Source organism: Marmota flaviventris, chromosome 3, assembly GCF_047511675.1.
Source record: "Marmota flaviventris isolate mMarFla1 chromosome 3, mMarFla1.hap1, whole genome shotgun sequence".
NCBI classification, from domain to species: domain Eukaryota; kingdom Metazoa; phylum Chordata; class Mammalia; order Rodentia; family Sciuridae; genus Marmota; species Marmota flaviventris.
Window position 1 is genome coordinate 124,950,589 of NC_092500.1, and position 9,339 is coordinate 124,959,927.

The following is a 9,339-nucleotide window of genomic DNA, read 5'->3' on the forward strand; positions in this document are numbered from 1 at the left end:
GCCCATGAAAGGATCTATTCACACACGTTTTCCCTACGTTTCCTTGTCATGTTTCTTTCAAGATTTTTTTTTTTCAGTGCTGGAAATTGAACAACCCATGTCCTTGTGATGCTAGGCAAGTGCTCTACCATTGCACCATATCCCAATTCCCCTTCCAGGTTCCTGACTATACAGTCAAACCATTGGCCATAGCCCATGAATCAGTATTTAATTGCTTATCTGGTGTTTTTCCTTCTAAGCAAAATGAACAACAAAGTACATACTTAAAGTTATGCCCATTGGGAATATTTTAATTCACCATTGACCTTCAGCAATGTCACAGAAAGAAACTATAGTGTTGCAGTTGCCCCTCTTGGAAGGTGTCTGCATTCATGCAGAGCCAGGTCTGAGTCTTCTCTTCTTCTGTCAACTTATTTTTTTTAATATTTATTTTTGAGTTTTCGGTGGACACAACATCTTTATTTTATTTTACGTGGTGCTGAGGATCGAACCCAGCGCCCGGCGCATGCCAGGCGAGCACGCTACTGCTTGAGCCACACCCCCAGCCCCTGTCAACTTATTGATCATGGGAAAGTTCTCATAAAACCACAGATACAAACTATGAGAGAGAAGGCAGTGTAGCCAGAGTGGGGACTATAGGTGTTTGGTTCATTTCCTCATGTAACTTAATTGTTCCTTCAGAACCACATGGGCCCAATCACATGTATACCAATTCTATTTGATGATGCAGTTCTGCTATGTATGTCAAATTTTATGGTTTGGTGGGTCAGGTAACACCCATTTCAGCTTATATCCATGTTAATTTGGTGGCCCATGTTTAAGTGTTCAGTCTCTACTAAGGTCTAGAGGCAGGTCCAGCAATTTTCTTTTCTTTACTGGTACTGGGGATTGAATCCATGAGTGCTTTACTACTGAGCTACATTCCCAATTCTTTTAAGTTTTTATTTTGAGACAGGGTCTTGCTAAGTTGCATAGGGCCTTGATAAATTGCTGAGGCTGATCCTGAACTTTTGATCCTCCTTTCTCAGCCTCCCAAGTAGCTGGATTATAGGCATGTACTACTATACCTGGAAGTAGCACATATACTTGGAAGGGGAATTGGGATATGGTGCAATGGTAGAGCACTTGCCTAGCATCACAAGGACATGGGTTGTTCAATTTCCAGCACTGAAAAAAAAAAAAATCTTGAAAGAAACATGGCAAGGAAACTAAGGGAAGAGGTGTGTGAATAGATCCTTTCATGGGCAAAAAACCCTTCAAGATATTTGTGTTCCATGTCACTGAAGCAAAAAGCTTCTAAATTTTTGTTTTTGTCAGATTCTTTGACACAAATGTTTTACCAATAAGTCTAGAATAGTCACCACTTCTTGCTTATGAAGTCCAATCAGAATATAATGGCCAGTGTGATATCTTGGTCACTCAAGGTACGTTAGAACTAAACTGTGATATAGGGCTGGGGAATTGATATACTCTTAAGGTAGGACAGTAAAGGTATATCAGTGGCTTTGTCAGCTGAAATTAAACTTTTTCTGGTGGTCTTATCTAATAGATATCAAGAAAAAAGACATTTGCCAGATCAACAATTGAATACTAAGTACTAGGGTATATGTTAATTTTCTCAAGCAATGAAATCACATCTGGAATAGCAGCTGCAATTGGAGTCATCACCTGGATAAGTTTACCAGAATCCTGTCATTCACCAAAATCCATCTGTTTTGTGAACAGGCCAAATAGAGTAGTTGCATAGGAAAGTGTTGATGGTGGCACTAATCTCGGCAACCCCTTCAGGAATATGGTATTGCGTTTGATTTACCATTTTCCCAGGTAGAGGCAGCTCTAATGGTTTCCATTTGGACTTTCCTGCCATAATAGTCCTTACTCCACAGATCAACAAACTGGTGTCGGGATTCTGTCAGCTGCCCAGTATATTTATTCTACTTATGCATACCAGAACTGGGGAAATAACCACAAGTTGAATTTAGGGGCTCATTGGGAGATTGTCTGCACTTAAACTCCATTGATCTCACAACTTCTATAAGACCTTACTCTGACTTGTGGACCACATTGACTTTTTGGGTCTTATGAAATTAGTGTCAGAGCCAGTATTCCCTGAAATGTCTGATTGTTTCTTTTTTCTCCAGGTACAGTTGCCCTTGTTAAAGATCATGGGTACCATTGGCAAAGACTAGGATAAAGATTAACTGTATAAATTGGGGGTGGTTTACTGTGGTCCTTCTTCAAGGGGACACAGCCTTCCCTTCATTTAAGGAATTTTGGGTATGAAAACTGGTTTATGTCCGGGAATTAATTGATGAGCCATGACTCCCTGTTTTTATAATTCAGGTGGGACTTTTGTTCACTGTCTAGGACTTTTCTGCTCATATAGCTCAAGTAAGAATTTAATAAACTTCCTATTTAATTTACAGGAATACCATGATCAATAATAGCTAATGCCATAAGTCTGTGAGAATCAAGTATCCTAGCCAGGTGTGGTGGAACATGCCTGAAATCCCAGTGACTCTGAAGGCTGAATCAGGAGGATTGCAAGTTCAAGGCCAACCTGGTCAAGTTAGTGAGGTCCTGTCTCAAAATGAAAAATAAAAAGGGACTGGAGATATTGCTCAGTAGTAAAGTGCCCTGGGTTCAAACCCCAGTACTGAAAAAAATGCAGGGGCTCCTCTCACCAATTTATTTCTCACAGTATTGGTTAAAGGTCTTCTGGAACTTTCCAGTTTGAGTGAATAGGTCTCAAATGGCAAGGCCTGTAACATTCCAATCTTCCTAAACTTTCCTGTAACACTAAACCAAAGGCAGGTCTGAAATTTCTAATTGGCTCACTTGGGCCACATTTTGGTGCATGTTTCAGCTGCATTGTCAGGGTCCTTCCTAAATCACTGAGCTACAACATTAAATGCAGAGTCCCTACTTAACCCATGTCAATAAATTTGGCCTGAATCAACTTGATATTCCTTCTACCATTATCCAAACCCTCAGTATCCATCCCACACATTCCCAAGATTTCTGTCTATATAAATTAGACAAGTCAGGCTGGGGATGTAGCTCAATGATAGTGTAAGGTCAGGCACTGGTAATCAAAAGGAGGCAGATTAAAAGCAGCTGAACAAGGCTTTATTAAGATTCACTCCCAGGCGAGACCCTCCAGTACAACAGAGTGGGTCCAGGAGAATCGCACCCAGGCTCAGCCGGATTGGAATTTTATTGAGTTTAGGGCAGGAAGGGAGGGTTTGGTCCTGGGGTTGGTCGAGGGATCTTGCTGAGATCCATGTCCTTCCAGGATTGGTCAGGAGATCCCGCCGATTGACAGGTGGTTATGAGGCACCATCACTGCTTGTCTGTTGGCACTTAATTGGTTGGTTGTTCTTTCGCTCCGTGTGCGGGTTGCCTGGTGCTTTGTTCCTTAGCCACCTCAAACCGACCTAACAGAGTGTTTGCCTAACATGAGCAAGTCCTTGGTTTCAGTCCCCAGTTCTGTTACTAGATTCTTAGCCCAGAGGCCCAACTCTGGAGATACAACAAACCAGGTCTGGCTTCTCACCCTAAAAACTGAACAGATAAGGTAATGGTGAAAAGCATGAAAGGAACTTTAATCAGTATAAGCTACACAGGAAAGCAAAGGATGTCCTTAACCCTGTCTTTGAGGAACTGACAAGGACTTTGAGACTTTATAGGAAGCAGAATGAGGGCAAGGATTGGGGGTTGGTTGCATAGCTGGAGTCTTTTCCTAGCTACTGAAGCAGGTGATCTTGATCAGGTGCGGTCTGGCCTTCATTATCTCAGGTTTAGTCGGGTAACCTGTCTTTGATAAGAAAGTTGCTGTTGCCTGGATGGTAGCTTCAGTTCCTCACAAGATTATCAGATCAGACTTTGTTCCTGGCATCCAAGGTGACTCAGAGCAAAGGAGGCAGATGCAAAATGGAAGCAGAGCTGGGTGCAGTGGTGTACACCTATAATCCCAGTGACTTGGGAGCCTGGGGCAGAAGGATCACAGGTTAGAGGCCAGCCTGGACAATTTAGGGAGACATTGTTACAAAATAAAAATTAAAAAAGGACTGGGGCTGTAGCTCAGTTGTAGAATACTGGGGGTGGGGGGGAACCCAGATCGTCATATTTTTGACCACCCAATAGATACTTGCAGGCAAAAGTGAAGAGTAAATCTGTTGCTAAAAGCTCGATCCTTGTCACTGATGCCAATACAACAACTAGGACACAGTTTTGAGAAAAAGGAAAAAGAAGGTTTATTGCTTTGCTAGCAAAGGAGAAACACAGGGGATTCCTGTCCCAAAGGCTTGATTCTGCTTATCTATCTGCAGGAACAGGGGGCTTTTATAGAGGTGAGTCAGATAAAATAAGGTTAGGGAGGAGAGATCAGAAAGGAGAAGATCAGGGAAAAAAAGATCAGAGAAGATCAGGAGAAATAAAGTCAGGAAGGAGAAGTTTGGGGAAAAGAAGACTGGGAAAAAGAAAAGAAAAACAAACAAACAAACAAACACATAAGTTTTAAAGCCAAATGGGATACAGTCAAATCATCAAGTGAACTCCTGTTACAAATCCTTGAAATCCTTGTTACAATTCCCCTTTGTTTTTGTCCATTCATCAGTCTTGAGGGAGCTAGTATGTTAGTCAATCTGACTTTTCAGGCTTCTAGGGCTATTAATGACTAGTCTTTAAACAATGATTGAAGCATAAAAGGGAAGAGTCAGATGCTTAAGCTTAAAATGCAAGTACCACCATAAATTAAAATGCTCTTGGGTTGGGCTGAGGAAAACTTGTTCTTCTGGGCAGTGAGAGAAGTAGGACTCTAAACAATGAGATAAAGAAGGAGCTGGGCACAGTGGTACACACCTGTAATCCCAGCTACTAGCAAAGCTAAGGCTGATCACTTCCCTTGTCTCCAATCTTTAGGTGAGTATCAAAGCAGAGTGACTGACCTTAGTTGTAAATTGAAAGGAATGCACTCAGAGAACATCTGAAGAAATTCATCTGCACAATGGCCATGCACCTGCTTGCGGGTGCAGTGCAGCCCTCCATTGTATCCCTGCCTGCCATCACTGACTAATGACTAATAATATATCCGAAACCAAAAATGTTGAGTCCTACAAGTTATTTCTTTGGGGTTGGTAAACAGTATGCTTGGGGCTGCAGTCCTGGGGCTGAACAAATGCTGAATACAAAAGGGAGTCCCTGGGTGAGAAGGTATAGCCTGTAATCCCTGTGATTTAGGAGACTGAGGCCAGCCTCAGCAATTTAGCAAGGCCCTTAGTAACTTAGTAAGACCCTGTCTCAAAATAAAAAATTAAAATAAAAAGGGTTGGGGATGTAGTTCAGTAGTTAAGCTCCCCCTGAGTTCAATCCCTGGTACAAAAAAAAAAAAAAAAAAAAAAAGATTAAAAAAAAAAGGGCTGGGAAGGGCTAGAAATATAGCTTAGATAGTTCAGAGGTAGAGCATCCTTGGGTTCACTCCTCAGTATCAAAAACCAAACAATGGGCTGAGGCTGTAGCTCAGTGGTAAAGTGCTTGCCTTGTATGTGTGAGGCACTGGGTTCAATCCTCAGCACCATATACAAAATAAATAAAGATACTGTGTGTTCAACTACAACAAAATAAATATTTTTTAACCCCCAAAACAAACAAACAAACAAACAAAACAAAAAACCAAAGGGGCTGGAGGTTTACTTCAGTGGTAGACTGCTTGCCTAGCATGTACACAGCTCTGAGTTCCCATAATTGCAAGCAACAACAACACTACCACCCCCAAAAAAATGAGCAAATAAAAACACAAAAATCAAAAAGAAATCAAAGTCTGAAGATATCCAACTACATAAATTGTGTTGGGCGGCTGGGGTTGTGGCTCAGTGGTAGAGCACTTGTCAGTGAGGCACTGGGTTTGATCCTCAGCATCACATTCAATAAATAAATAAATAAATAAATAAAAATAATATTAAAGAAAAAATAGTTCCTTTCTTGTTTCTATCTAAATTGAACCTTATCATAATACCAGGTCTTAAACTATATAGCAGAGCTAAAGTAACAAAAACAGCATGGTATTGGTACCAAAACAGACATGAAGACCAATGAACAGAATAGAGGACACAGACACAAACCCACATAGATATAGTTATCTCCTACTAGACAAAGTTGCCATAAATGTACACTGGAGAAAAGATAGCCTCTTCAACAAATGGTGTTGGGAAAACTGGAAATCCATATGTAGCAGAATGAAATTTAACTCTTATCTTGCATCCCACAAAACTCAAAGAGGATCAAGAACTTAGGCATTAGACCAGAGACCCTGCACTACTAGAAGAAAACGTAGGCTCAACTTTCCATCATGTCCGCTTAGGAACCGACTTCCTCCATAAGACTCCTAAAGTGCAAGAAGTAAAATCAAGCATCAATGAATGGATGATATCAAACTAAAAACCTTTTTTACATCAAAGGAAACAAGAATGTGAAGAGAGAGCCTACAGAATGGGAGAAAATATTTGCCACCTGCACCTCAGATAAAGTATTAATCTCCAGGATATATAAAGAACTCAAAAAACTTAAGAAAATAAAGACAAATAACCAATCAGTAATTGGGCAAAGGAACTGAACAGACACTTCACAGAAGAGATATGAATGGTTAAGACATATATGAAAAAATGTTCAACATCCTAGAAATTAGAGAAATGGAAATTAAAACTACACTGAGATTCCATCTCATTCCAATCAGAATGGCAATTATCAAGAATATAAGTAACAATAAATGTTGGCAAGGATGTGGGGACAAAGGAACTCTTACACATTGCTGGTGGGACTGCAAATTGGTGCAACCACTCTGGAGAGCAGTATGAAGGTTCCTCAGGAAACTTGGAATGAAACCACCATTTGACCCAGGTATCCCACTCCTCAGTTCATACCCAAAGGACTTAAAATCAGCATACTACAGTGACACAGTCACATCAATGTTTTTAGCAGCTCAGTTCACAATAGCTAAGCTATGGAACCAAACTAGGTGCCCTTCAACAGGTGAATGGATAAAGAAAATGTGAGATAGATATATATATATATATATATATATATATATATATATATATATATATATATATATATATGACTATTACTACTCAGTCATAAAAAAGAATGACTTTATGACTTTTGCCAGTAAATAGAAGGATCTAAAGACTGTCAAGCTAAGTGAAATAAGCTAATCCCAAAAACCAAAGGCTGAATGTTGTCTCCGTTATGTGGATGTTAACACACAATAAGGAGAGGAGGGAAGAATAGAGGTTCAGTGGAATAGACAAAGGAGAATGAAGGTGGAGAGTGGGACTAGGAAAGACAGTAGAATGAATTGGATATAATTTTCCATTGCTCATAAATTAATACATGACCAGTGTAACTCCACATCATGTACAATCACAAGAATGGGATCCTAATTACAATAGGTTATACTCCAGGTATGTATAATACATCAAAATACACTCTACCTTAATGTATACCTTCATGTATATCTAAAAAGAACAAATAAAAATAATAATAAATAGAAACTTATCTAAGCTATGAGTTCCACTTTCTGTCTGGAGGTGTCTGATGGAAGGATCTTAGTGTCAGGCAATCATGCATAAGAACCCCTTCACCATTATTTCTAGGATTTACAAACTTTTGATAGGGCTGACACAAGTGCACATCACAAGTTACATTTAAAAAGGCCTTTATCTTTTCTTTTTAATTGTCCATACATGACTATACCTTAAGTTAGTGTATTTATTTTTGATTCTACTGTGGTTACTTTATTACCATAACTTGGTTCTACAATCTTTTCCTCTACCAGTTATGCCATCTATGAGAATGTGTCAGGGTCTTGATGACCACATATGGCTTCCCTTGGAAGTGTTAGGGACATTTCTATCTCTAATGATCCTCCACTTTGCAGAATGTAAAATGGTTGTTTTCATGTTCTCTATGGGTCTCACAATCAGGGGGATTGTTCCAGTGATTCACTGGAGTTTCCGGGACATTAGGGTAGTCATGTTATTCTCTGGATCCTGATGGACCTTGGAGGGCAAGGGAAAAGTGTTGGCTATTTCTTCTTAGCTCTATTATAATCTTGAGCTTTGGTTTCCAAGTCTTGGTTCTTTAACACCCAGAAGACCAGTTCCATCAGTCTTGAGTTGGAGTAGTGTGTTTTATTTTGTAATTTTAAAGTTTCCCCTTCCATTTAATTGGGGTCAGTAGTAATATTGGGAGTAGATATCATAATATCATATCCTATCTGTTTTGTAGGTGATGGCTTATTATCTCAAAGTAACTAGGCTTATTCTGTTAGAAACTGTATTTCTGCAAAACACTGATAGTCCACGATTATAAAATTTGAAAAGGACAATATAACATGCAATTAACCAGATAAATAAATAAATAAATAAATAAATAAATAAAAATTTTAAAAAGGAAATTAACCAAGAGCAAAAACACTCAGTTTCTATAATACTTCTAAACCAAGAAACATAATTTTTACTCATTTTTTCCTCTGCCTTCCTCTGTTTCTCCTGGTCAGAGCTCACCCATCAGGTTGTCCCCAGTATCTGTTTAAAGAGCCTTCTCTGTCTCAAAACCCCATTTCTTCTATAGCAATCACCATAATCAGTCATGAATTTACCTGTTCACTTACTTTTGTCTCCCTAGTCAGACTATGCTCTATGAGGATAAGGACTATTTCTCATTCACTCATTCTTATGTTCCCACTGATTGATTGTCATAGTTCCTGACATCTAGAAGAGAATAGGGAATAAATGAATGTTCAAGCCTACCAGACAAATCTACAGAGTCAGTGGTTTATGGTCCAATTTTTGTATCTTCCTTCCCTTTCCCTTTGCTTAACTGACTCCTATGCATTCCTCAGAACCCTGTTGAAATATTCCCTTTTCCTAGAGTGCTTGGAGCCTCACAGTGCTTCCCTGTTCCCTCCTTGGTTGCGGATTCCATTTTCTGACTCCTCTGCTACATTGTAATCTCCAAGGACAGGGAATTGGTTTGACCTCGAGGGCCCAGAAATGATAAGGCATGCAACTACTTCTGGATCAATGAATGGATGAGCTGGGAGCATGAGCCTTACTGCCATGAAGGGAAGGGGCGCAAACATCTGGATGGAAGGGACACATGCAACTCTCTTCTGCCCTCCATCTCCTTTCCTTCTCCGTGGTAATTCAGCTATCCCAGCAGTATTACCCTTCTCCTGGGTCCTCAGAGGTCTGCCTCTCTGGGGCAGTTTAGACTTGCACAATCTCATCCTGCCAGCAGCCTGTGGGGTTGTCACACCCCACCCCTTCCAGTCCCTGA